Below are 12952 nucleotides of genomic sequence, written 5' to 3'. Positions count from 1 at the left end.
TAACGTAAGAAGGCGTAGTTGAGGAACTCTCCAGGACCAGCTCTTATTATACAGCTCTCACCGGAGTGGCTGTTCCGACGTGGTGGATGGGACAGCGAATGTGGACCCATGGACAACCCCATGGACGATGGAGTACCGTCAAATTCATGTTGTGCCAGGTCATGGCTCTGGGAGTGCCTCCACGTGTACCGTTGGTTAAACCTCAATTCTGGAGGGAATTTTTCTGCAAGCCATTTTTTTTATCAACAATGGTTGAGCATATATAACCTCTAGGAATTCCAAAACCGAATTTATGGGAACTTGCGAGACATCCTAAAGTTGGCGGTTGGTTTTCCATGCTCCACCAGAGATGAGCTATCTGGCGAAGTTTCTCAATTAGTGGCAGGGCATTTCGGTCTCTTCGTGGAAATAATACGGGAAGTCACATTGGAGCAAAATGAATAATTTAGCGGATTACCCCACGTCTGCATGCCAATGATCTAATGATCTCGTCGATGCCTCGTATCGATAACGTCATCGATGACAAGTACCGCAACGTTCTATCTCGCGAACAGGACCGTTGATAAAGTAGAGTCTGGGGACGTACGTTTGTCCCAAACAGTTTGCCCAGAATCGCGTAATTAGGAGTATTGATTATCGTTAATCGACCGATAATCTCGTTGACTGCCCTGCGGACGGCAAACGTACAACGTGTAAAGTGTCCCCTCCGATTATCGGCGACAGGGACGTTACGACCTAGCTTGTGAATTTTTTAACACGAAGCATGTCAACGAAGGGAATTAAATTAATACAAAGTAAGCTGCAATGATAAGTGCAAGTGATTTTTCTTTAAGGAGGTAAAGCATACTCCACGCTTCGCACCCCGCTTCGCAATTCGCTCTTGGACATGGCGTTGACCATATAATTGCTTAACTTTTCCCGTCATCGCCCGTTTTCTTTTACGAATACGTCGTACGTGGATTCCAATAGACACCCCGGAAAAGTTAGGAAAACTTCGGGGAAGTTCGCAGCGGCACTTCTGGGCCTCTAAACAAGTCGGTACGTTCAAGTTGCGAGTGCCGTTTTGCGCTTGCTGGAACACTTAGGGCCTCTTGTGTGTCGGTGCCGTAAAGTTTCGGCCCTCCGGCCTCGGCTCCGTGACTCTCTATGTTTTATTATCAACGCCCTCGAGTTTTAGAGCTCTCTCGCGGAGATTCCGGCGGCCAGCCGCTGATAGCGCGGTTCCGTTAACGGACTCGCGAGGTTCCCTGCAATTTTATGTGCGACAAGATTAAAAAGGACCCCCGAAAAGGGGGGATATTTGCACTCCCAGGGCCACCGGTAACCTGGAAGGAGTACTAGTCGAGTACACTTCAGTGAATAATTACGATTTCTACCGCACCATACCTAACAGGTGCACAAAGTAGGGGCAAAAAGTTCAAGTGCAACGCGGAAGGATGCAGTCATCCAATGATGTATAGACGTGGAAGTTAAGTCCTGGATCTTGTGATCCATCGACAAGCTAGAGAGTATTTCCCGTTTTATGGATAAATAGATTCGGAGCGATTAGGTCAGTGGAGATAAAAATTTGGGAGAAAAAAAATGCCAAAGTGTTGGAATTTTCTGCAGGTGAGAGACTCTTGGTGCGAAGGTGCGAGGGAAAAATTCCCGGGGCGTTAATAGGGGGTTCGTGGACAAAAAGTTCTCGAGAAGGAGACTAATTCCGGCTGACGGTCCGACAACAAATGTCATTACCGAACTTGGCCAAAGAGGTCGTCGGAAATGCCGAAAGTATTGCCAGGGAGAGCGGAGAAAATTTCGCAGGCGGCGGACTTTCCTCTTTCGATCGACAAGACCGATTCCTTGGACTCGCAGTCCCGACAGTGGCTCAAGAAACTGGAACAAAATGCGATATACGTCCCACGTGTCTCCCGAAAATCCTCTTCTTTCTCATCCTCCGAGAGGGGCACGTAGTTTATTGCGAATGCGAGGTAAAACATACGAACCGGGTCAGATATTGATCGCCTCGAATTAAATCCCGCGACATCTAGAAAAATAATTCCATGGCATTAACAAAATTCGCCATTTTCTTCGGCGAGAAACATAAATACTTACCGAATAATATCCGAGTATGCGTAAGATTTAACATTTCAACGGAGTTTCTAAAAATGACGATGACATATATCAGATGTGTATTCACTGTCGGGCATTCGAATGACGATAGGGAATTATTATCGCAAGGATTGATATCACCTGTACGGGATAATACATCGGTTTCTGGGTGCTCGTTTTAAATAACCGATGAGAATTATCCGACTACCTCTCCCTTCGACTTTAACACCCTTTCTAGAAGCATTAACGCGCACCTTATAACAGGTACGTTCGAGTAATCCAGTTGGCTGTAAATTCTTTAGAGCAGAGCGACAGCAAACGTCATTACCGAGCAGTCCAGAAACGTAGGTCAGAGTGGTACACGTGGAGGTGACAAAAGTTTCTCAGTGGCCGACATTTTCGCGGGTGGACGGCGAGGACGACTTCATCAGGTCCTGGTCCGAGTCCGGGAGCAAAGGAAAGAAAATCCTCTACGCCCCGCACGTACCTTAAAATCTCTCCTCCTCTGTCTTGGGGGAAACGGCCTTAGAGCCTGTAGTTTATTGCGGAAGTAAGGACCGAGCTCGTCGCCGATCGGCCGGAAATAAATGGCGGCCCCTCTCGGGATAGGGCTCCGGAAAGAGCTCCGGGAGTGGCTCGAGCTTGCGAACTATGAGAAATTCGAGAATCCCGTCGGGAAGCACGACCCTGGACCAGGTGACACGTTTCTCGACCCTCGCGACCCCCCCTCGAATCTCGTTAATTACCGAACAAGATTGACTATCAACCTCGAGCGTCACTCCGTTCCTTCCTTTCCCAAAAGATGCCTGCAGGAAAATTCGATTGGACGGTACCGTTGATTCCAATTGCGGTAATTGGCTCGCCCGAGTATTCAGAATTTACTTCATTTTTCTTTACTTCATTTTTAAAGATGGAGTTGGATACGAGCAGGAGCACCATGCTCCCTGGATTCCCTTCGTAGGTACTCCTCATTGCGGAGGATTTATGTGTCGTACTCGTTAGGTAACTCGTTTCTCTAAAAGTTCGTCGCCGGAGCTGCTGATTAAGCGTCGCCTCTTCCAGGGTGTTCAACGAAATACCGTTAAGAAAAAATCGCACGGGATCGTTGGGAAAAGGACACCGGCCGCCTTTCGATATTTTATCCAAGGTCTGTTTTCTCACCCCGTCTGGTAGTTGGAAAGCTTTTAACGGCCGACAGATTGCCGCACGAGGGGCGAATTCGGGGGTGCTTTTAATTCCTCCCCACGTGCTATTCACACCTGGAAAATCGTGGAATTAAGCGCTTAACTCGTCCTGTGACAGCCAAAATTTTATCTCGTTCGTTCCCTCTCTCCAGTCTCCTATAATTACCGTCTCTCTTCCTCCACTTTGCGCCCCGTGGACCGGCAGGTTTTCAAATGAAACTCGCGTTATATAAATCCGGCACTTGGACGCTTTAAGAGCCAGGAAGTGAGCCTCGGAGGACATCGTCCTGCGAGACAGAAAAGAAACCTCTGGGCGGAAGTCTTTGATCGTTCGACTAAACGTTTCCCACTAAAGACCGCTTCTTAATGAGGGGTTGATAGCGGAGCGATACCTTTGTCCTGAGTTTAATCTGGTTTTCATTAATATCTGCCCTCCATAGGGTCGCGATTTACCTGCGCAGAAATGGCCGAAAATATTAAGAGAGTCGATACCAATGGTCCGTGATATCAATTTCCGATATGGTTTTTTTCGGGGCCGCCTGATTACATATGGCGTTAAAATTTGCATTCGGGCCTCGATCGTCAACCTTTATGGGGAGTCAAGTTGACGCTTACAGGCTTTATTCTCGCGTCGCACCTTCCCGGTGGGCGTCGACGTTGGAAAGCTTTTAACCATAACGACAGGTCGTCGAAGGAGCGATGGCCTCCTCTTTTCCCTCCTTTTGCGAGGAAGCTTTTTTCGCGCTCGTGGAAGCCAATTCGAGCACTTCATTCTGCCAACCACTGCCAAATAACTTTCCCCCCGCTCTCGTGTGCTCTTTACGACACCCTAATCGTAGCTCTCCCTTGACTAGATGCCCTTGTCAACCACTTACAAGACTACCGCTTTTTCCGAAGAGCTCGAAAAAGAGCAAAAAAGAGTCGTCCTGGTTATTCCTCCCCACTTTTACCTCGGTTACACCGACGATAATTGCTCTCAAGGAAATCCTATCGAGTCGTTAAGAATTTTTTATCCAATTTAGGCGCAGCTTTATCGAGGAGAGAAAATCGCGGAGTAACCTAGTTTCAGATCCTGATGGTAAAAGTGACTATTAATATATTTATACGTATTCCTAGTGGCGATTTATCCCGTTTGAAGTCATATTTTACGTGATCTGGGAGTCACGCCTATGTCGAACGTTTTCCATGGGAAAGAGACGCGGGTGGTTTCTGCAGGACGTAACAGATGGGTGAGTTTTATGAAGGTCGCTCGCCTACATATTCAGCTGTACGTGGTTGTCCTTTTTGGATAGCCTGCGTTCATCTATACCCTGTGGCCAGCTGGCTGGAATAACTTTTAGAGGACGTATTTTTTATTCCTATGAAATTGTCGTATTTGAGAGAAAATCCTAATTTTTTGTAAATTAAATTTTTAAATTTAATTATTTAAAATTTTAATTTAAATATATATATTTTTTTAAATACTTTAATGTGCTTTTGTGCATTTACCGGTGCAGTTTGAACAGTTTGGATCTGGGAATAATTATTTTGCCCGACCAGGGTACGAATCTACCACTCGGGCTGACCTGCTACAGTTTCGTATCACTTCCCTCTGTTCATCACGCGAGCAATGAAGAGAACGCGTGGAACGCGAAGTAGTACAAGTCAACCTGGAGAGCTCCAAAATTGAACATTCACTCCTAGAATAGGAATTTCGAAACAATTCACATATAGATCTAAAGTTATTAATCTCCCAGCGGTAACTCGAGCCATTCTCGCCATTGGGCCAAGAGGAGCTCTTTCTCGAGACGTGCAAAGGCACATTCCCCCTATGATTTACTCCCCGAATGTTCACGTACCGGGCAGCAAAGACTATAAACGTAATTCACTGGATTATTTCATCTGTAAATAATTCCTGGAGCGTTCAACCTTCTCCGGGAGCACTTTCCTTGATTTAGTTGGGGTCTTACCGAAACTCGGTAGGTGAAAGAAATTCCCTAAACCGTATGTTCACCTCGAATACAAGAATGAAATATAGCCGGTTAACATCTTAAATATAAAAAAACCTAAAATTCTTTAATTACTCCCAGGGGTAAATTAATTTTTTTCTACCGTTTAACTGTCTCAATTTTTAAATTAACATTTATTTCGTCGTTGTGAACGGATTTAAGCCCCTCGATCGAGGTCGTTTGCGTGTGTCCGCGCAAATGAATTTGGCAGGAAACTCTATTGAGTTTGACGATTGATTTGATTTTCCGTTTCGTTACTTTGCCGACACTCGAGTCGTTTAACCGGCCGGTTAACCCTACGCCACTTTCGCATACGTAATGCAATAATGTCATTAAGCGACGAGGCGAAGCCGTGTCATTTTATTTTACGGGCCGGTGTTTGTATTTAATAGCGGCGATTAAATCCAGCCTCCCATTACTCCCGGCAAAATGCCTTTGCCGGATGCGTAGCGTTCATCCGATGGGCTGCTCGTTTCCGGTCATTCGAATTACCGCACAGAACTTTTTCATGTCCTGGATTCGCTGATGCCCCACCGTCCTTTTAATGCTCTCCCTCGATAAAAGCTACGAGTACTTCATTATCGACCCCTGCCGTGTCAATGGATCATTATCGTTATCATAAAGATGTTAACATCCTTCCGTGATATCGATATGTACGAAATGTACAACCGATACCTTCGAACGAACCGGGCATTTCATGAAAGTTCAGGGGATAAAGTCAATTCCTAGTGTCAGGAATTACGGCAATTATTTTATTAAAGGCTTTCGTAATTTTCGATAATCTGGATTAATTATTAAAATGTTTAGGGCACGTTATATGGGGACTAACGAAATTCGGTTGTTTGTACCAGTTGTCAAAATGGTTAACTTTGCAAGGAAGTCGAGTTTACGATTACGGACTGCCATTCTATGAACTCGTTCTACGAGTCGTTCACTTTTCACGGCCGAAACCCGCAGAGCTGCCATTTTAGGTTATGCTGCGTGAAATCGATTTACTACGTGTATTCAATTTGGCCGAGCCATAGTGAGTCGCGGATACTTAAAATTGGAACAGCAAGTACATTCGTCGATACAGGGAATAAACGTGAAATTCTTCCGGGTACCTCGATCGAACGATATCCACGTCGATATCGATTTGACCATTTCGGCCGGCAAAGAAGTCAGCTCGTAGTTTATTAAAGCACGAGGGAACGCGTGAACGGATCGTTAACGTTATCCCGAAGGCATTAATATTCTGCCGGGATCCTAGTGAAATTAATTCAGCCAATACTATTCTACGTGAGTTGAGAGGGAATCATTCGGAATGTGATAGCGAGGGGTGGCGTGAATTTATTTCACTTAGCACGCTCAAGCTATTTCTCTAGTCCATTCATTTTTCTATGTAGGGCGGGGCATTTAACGAGGCTCATCTTCAAAAAGGTATTTGCTTAGAAATGAATTAAGCTGATGAAAAGTCTGCTGATAATCATTTCGGAGTATTTACGAGTTATCTGGGGGAAGAGGGCAGAAAATGCTGAGAATCATGGCTGGCCGAGACTGGCCATGGCTAGCTGCGGCAAACGAGAAATTTCTCGCAGACTTTGTTCCAGCCATTTTCTGCGAAAACGGGAGCTTGCATACAAGGTTCGAAGCTCCGCCCAAATTCCAGAACGCTTTCGGCAAAGCCGAAAGAGGCCGGACTGCCACCTATGTCGGGGTGTCCTATGACAGCAGCTATTTTCCCGAAAATGGGGGAAAAACGAAGACCGCGTCAGCCAAGATTGTGGGGGAATTTCGGAGCCACGTGTTCATTTCAAGGATAAAATGATTAAACCTCGGGGAAAAGAATTTTTTTTACAAAATAGAATTCCTTCCAATTTATAAAGGTACCTGTACTAATTGTAAGCAAAACTAATCATTGAACCAAAGAAATATTTCTTTGAATAGTACCAGAAAAATTTCAAGAAATACGTCTTCGATTCAATGAAATTCTTTTCTCAGGGTACAGAATGTATTATCATTTCATTTTTACGTGTCCCTCCTCTTTCTTCTCAAAATGAGTATTTCTAGTCGTGGAAGAAATTAATATTTATCGAATGGAAATTTTAGCTTGAAAAATGTGGGAATCGTTCAGGTGGTTCATTTTAAGTACTCCTTTGTACCGACCTCGGCCAGGAGCGATTGCAGTCCTCGATGTTAATTCTCATCAATCGATCGGTTAATGTGGGCTATTAGGTAGATCAACAATCCGTTTGCTTGGCCAGACTGAAGCCTAAATGCAACGTACAACATTGCATTCGCAAATGCATTCCGTGGTTTAGAGTTGGTACAATTTTCGTCCTTGCAGGAAATCCACTTCCATTAAGAGAGTTTACCTACCGCTCTTGCGAGTCAGTAATGACTACGAGATCACAACACGTGGAAGTGGAAAGCGAACAAACGTTTGCCGGGACTCCCTTAGCGCAAATACAATTTATTCAAAGAGGAACAACCAATTTGACATTGTTTGCCCAACGCGGAGGCAAATAGGAGTCAGAAGGGTGATTCTGCTCCCCTGTTTGTCCTCTTACCCTTCCCCTTAATGATTTACGAAGTCATTAAAAATCCTCACTGTACAATTTTTATCGCCCGACTTCTCTACGCGTTAAATATTAAAAATTCTGGCTTTCAAGATGAAAGAGGACCTCGGTTTAAAAATCCAAAGTAAGCCCTGCTGGCCAGCGATATAAGCCGTCGAAAGGGCGGATCGAGAAAAAAAAAAGAAGAAAAGAACATCCTCGGCGATTCCGTCAACGCGAGGAGAGTTACCGGAAATGGAACGACTACTCTCTGCTCGACAAGACAAAACGAGGAGGTCGAAACGACGGAAAGGGTAGCCGTAAAGACGGCGAAGTGAACTCCGCTAAAAAAACTTTGATCCCGCGAGGGAGCTCAAGGCTTTCGGAAGATGGCACTCGCTTCCTGCCCGCGCTTTGATCAAATCTTCGGTCAAGAAGAACAAGAGCTCGAATCTCGTCCATTAACCAGGTTTTGGTATTTCGCATTCTCCTAGCCAATTAATGGGGGCCTTTTCGCGAAGGAATCGCGTAATCGAAGCTGCCAGGGGCATGCCGGCGAAATTGACGACGCCGCAGACCGCCGAGCGCAAGAGAGAAATCCCGCAAGGTGGCTCTCTCTTTTCGGGATATTGACAATTTGATTTACGCCCTCGCGAGAGGAGGGCCGAGCGATAAATCAGCCCCTGGAGAAAATTGTTTGCGACATCGCGAGTCGACCGGTATATTGAAATCTGACTGCCATTACGGCGGAAGTGTCGCGCCCTCGGTCGACGTGGCCATTCCTGCTCGTTAACGTACTCCATGCCACGTTAAATTCAACCGCATTCAGGGGGAATTCAGAAAACGAGTTTTCTTTCCATTATTCTCCGCTATCTTCCGCCGTTTGTTATTTTGAGACCCCTTCAGACGGGACGTCTCGCTCGGACTCGGTACTCGAGTTCCTCGTTTTATTGGCAACGGCTTGACAAGCCGCGGATAAAGGTTGCTCTGCCCTCCACCGTGGGATGCAGTCGGTGTCGCGTAGTATGCAAACATTAGCGACATCGGACACCTCCGGCTCGTGAAAAGAATGTCACGTCCCTTTGCCGTCCCGTCGTATTTCATTTCCAACCTGACCATTCGTCTGCCAACTTACGTGGCGCTCTCGACGGTCCAACGGCCTGTCTGACTAAATTTCACTTTTCTCCTCGGCCCTTTCCCACGTCCTCCACCAGCTCGGCAGAGAAATTCAATGATCCCCCACAATGGCTAAAGGCTATTATTTCCCGATATCCAGGAGTTTCGGCAGCAGGGAAAGCCATCCCTCTTGGATGCGACTTCCTGTCTCCTCCACATTTTTTTTTTCTTTGAGGTTATAATTTTATCCACGCTGGATGAATTGCAGCGAAATTAAGGAAATCATTTACAGCGATCGAAAGGAACGGAGGGTTTGTCGCGAAAGTATTGTATGGTATAAAGTAATCGAACTGCCACGTGACTGTGGGACACGAGGGTCCATTTTGCTCCGAGATGTTCTTGGAGCTCGTTACTTCTATCCAGGTGGATGCTCGAGTGCCCTGTGTACCTCGTCCTTCCAGAAAATCTCTCGATTCCCGCGTGACAATTCGAGGACAAAGGCTTCCGCGAGGGAGTGAAACGAACAAAACTGCGAAAGGATCGAATCGAGTTGGCGAGGTGAATGCCGGTGGCCAGAGAAATTTCCACACTTTCGCAGCTTCGGTGACGTGTACAAATGGCACGCCGCAAATCTCAGTCAGGTTAGGTACTTCGTCACGTTGCGAGCCGGCAACTTGAAGGTTTTCCGGAAAAGTTCGCGACGTAAAGGTCGGAAATCGAAGTATAACAACGGCTCCGTTGCTCCGTTACAGGTTTATATTTTCGCCAGAGGGTAACTTTTTCCCATTAAGTGGAGGAGAAAATTTTATTTTCATCAGATCGGACCCAGGTGTCACCATTAATCTAAGAGCGAAAACCGTGTCCAGCCGAGCAATAACCCGGCTGAAAACAGACAACAAAATGGCCTCTGCTCAACAAACTGCCTCTCTCAGCGTTTCCAGAACTCGCGGAAGGAAATTCCTTTACGAGCATCGTTTGGATAGCTTCGCGTGTCGATGGCTTCGCGGTTTCCCGAAGGAGTCTGTTGGCAGGGACAAATGAGAAACTCCTCGGCGAAATTACTCGAGGTTTTTGCCGAACGGTGCGCGGTCTCTTTTTCACCCGAAACCCGTCGAGCGGTTTCGAGCCGATTTCTGAAGGCGCTTCTTGAAAAATCCTGCAAAACCGAATTTTGCAGGTGCTAATCCTTTTTCCCTGGTTTCCTGGCCCAGCGAAGTCCATCGAAGTTAATCGAGTCGGCCCTCTATTTACGGGGACCATTTTTAGGAACGGTCCCATTCCCGTGGAAACGCCGAATTTCCCTGAGAAATTTATGGCGAATCGTTAATGCGTCGCCGATAAATTCCGCAGCCCTATGGTGGCCGGACTTTATTAGGTTAGTTCGCAAGGAAAGGGCTGATAAGGGAACTCTCCTGTATTTTGGCACTTAACAGGTTATCTGGGAGTTCGGTCTCCGGAAACACGCGGAACCAGGACTGCGCGTTATCCGCAGCGGCAAGTCCGCGTACATTTCGTCGTGCGAGCTCGTAAAGATCGTCCGCGTTATCATTGCGGGATGATGCACTACGAATGTTGACTATCGATGGAAATGTGCCATAAATGAAGGGTAACGATCTAAACTCCGGAGGAACAGCCGGAAGAGAAGAAAACGATTCCCCGGAAGCGATTCTACCCGACTCGCGTTTTGGAAAGTTCAGCGCATCTCTCAGAATATTTATAACAATGATACGTGAGGAAATAAAAATTGTTCAATGCGTTGCGACGACCAGAATTATTTAACGATTTCGATTTCTTTTTTAATGAATTGGTATTGATGTTTAGACTTCGAGGTGGAGGTGAAATGTTAATAAACGAGGATTAAAATGGGAATAAAAAGTATACACAAGTATGTGCGAATGGCTAGGAGTAAATCTGCATAAAGAGGGCATTCAAAACGCACGAGAAACGCACGAGTATATGCATAAGTCATAAAACTCTGTACCAGTTTGTATAATGCCTCTCTCAACGTTATGCCACGAATGCGGAACGTTAAAGCAGTATTTTGTAATCAGAAGAGAAAACGTTAGTATCCGCAAATGAAATAATCGCCGTAAAGCTCTTAAAACTGAATAATTATTAAAATTCTCCGCCTCGGGCAGAAGATAAGCGAAGTGTCTGCAAACCACGTGTACGGATGCCGTCGTATAATTTTTTTATAACTCTGGAATCATCTTTAAAAATGTCTCAAGCCCTTCGTCCGTAAACGTGGAATATTCGTGAGAATAATAGGGAGTATTCTGTACTCATTTTTGAAAAATGACTGTTACTTATAAATTGTAAATATTCTAAGGTCATTTCCCCAGCCCTCCGAGAATCGAAATTTCGCAACTTCCTGACGCAAAAGTCACGGCGGATCCGCGCAAGGAGATGAAACTGACGAAGAACCGAGCACATTTGCAAATAGGGTCCTAGAAAGTTTCGCCCTGGAAGGCGGGACGGTTCCCCCGGACTTTGCTGTCGTGAAAAAAAAAAGAAAAAGGGGCAACAAGAAAAGAAGAACAAATTATACGACGGCACGGTTACGGGGAAACTTTGTGCTTCGGGGAAACTTCCTTCGCGTGCGCTATTCCTTCGCGAATCGGCCATTTTGGAGCCACGCGTTCGCGATGATACCGTCGAAGGAAGCTTTCGGTGAAGGAAATGACAAGTACTTTCAAACGATGCTCCCCAGCAGTCTTACAAATGACTCTTAACGAAGAAATGAAGAACGGCAGAGAAGACCACCGTGGAATACTTTTTAGAAAAATGTTTTCATAAGAAACTCCCTGAGGCGGCGCGTAAATTCGCGTTTAGCCGTAACAATCCACATGTTTTAATTTTTCAGTTTTTTTTTACCGCATTACGCCGCGGTCGAAGCGGACGCAACAAGCATTATTAAATGGGGAACTAAAAATCTCATAAAAACGGTTTTACGAGGAACTCTGCATACTGCGATGTTGGTCTCTCTTGGCCATCCACCCTTCGCGAAGGTCCGGGGAGGAAATCGCCGGTGTTAAAAGAATTGGGGCGCGAAGACTGCGCTTGCTCGGACCGAAATCCGCCCAAGCCGCCGCCAAGGGTAATCTACTTACTCGAGGTGGTCCTGAGTCGGAAATCGGAACCAAAAAGGGACCGTCCCGATTTCCGCAGGCGCCAGCCGGGATTTGCCGTCCGACACGACCCGGAAATACCTCCACAAAAAGGGAGTCTGCACCCCTTTCGCCCCTTTCGTGTCGAACAGCCAACCCGAAAGGGGTAGAACCAGAAGCTATAGGTCCCAAAACATTTGAACCGATTTTTCCTCTTAAACGAGAAATTTGGTCGAGCACCCGATCATCCTCGCATGAAAGGAAAGGACAATGATTTCATTTCTCCCCGGGGAAATAGAGAGAAAAAAAAAAGTCAGGGATAATACTAATTCTTCCCGAATATTACATTACTTTCCATAACCCTCTATAATGGTATTTCGTTATCAGTGTTCAATTTTTTGATAGGGTTTCCTCCTATCCTCGCTAAACCGCCATGAAAGGCAGGAGGCTCTCGGAGGCGCCCCTTTCAAAGAGTTAATTATCGTTAACAATATACCGGGGGAAGACGCGCAAAAAACTGTCGCTTAATCTTGAATTTATTAGCGAGCCTCGCGAGGTGCCCATATAAAAAGCGTAGTTTAAAAAGACCCCCAGCGAAGGCAAGGCTCCGATAACGAGAAATCCCGGCGCTTTCGTGTGCGAGGACTCTATTCCGCGGACGAGAGAAAAATATCCTGCCGTCGAATGCGGCCGTGATTTTCCCTATTATCGGATTTCATCCGGCCCCGGTGCGCATACCTTTCGTTTGAAAATTATTTATTTGCCGAATTTTCTTACCGAATTCTTCGGACGACCTGGATTTCGACTCCTGAGTCCTTTTATAAACTGGATGAACCGAATCGTTGGATACTTCATGTAATTATGGAGGTCCTAAGGATGAACGCGGTGAGTGAAATTTCATTTTTTATAACAAAATGTCTTTATTTATC

The sequence above is a fragment of the Orussus abietinus genome, unplaced genomic scaffold, assembly GCF_000612105.2.
Source record: "Orussus abietinus isolate OABI.00-Male unplaced genomic scaffold, Oabi_2.0 scaffold1, whole genome shotgun sequence".
NCBI lineage: Eukaryota > Metazoa > Arthropoda > Insecta > Hymenoptera > Orussidae > Orussus > Orussus abietinus.
This window is presented reverse-complemented; position numbering follows the sequence as displayed.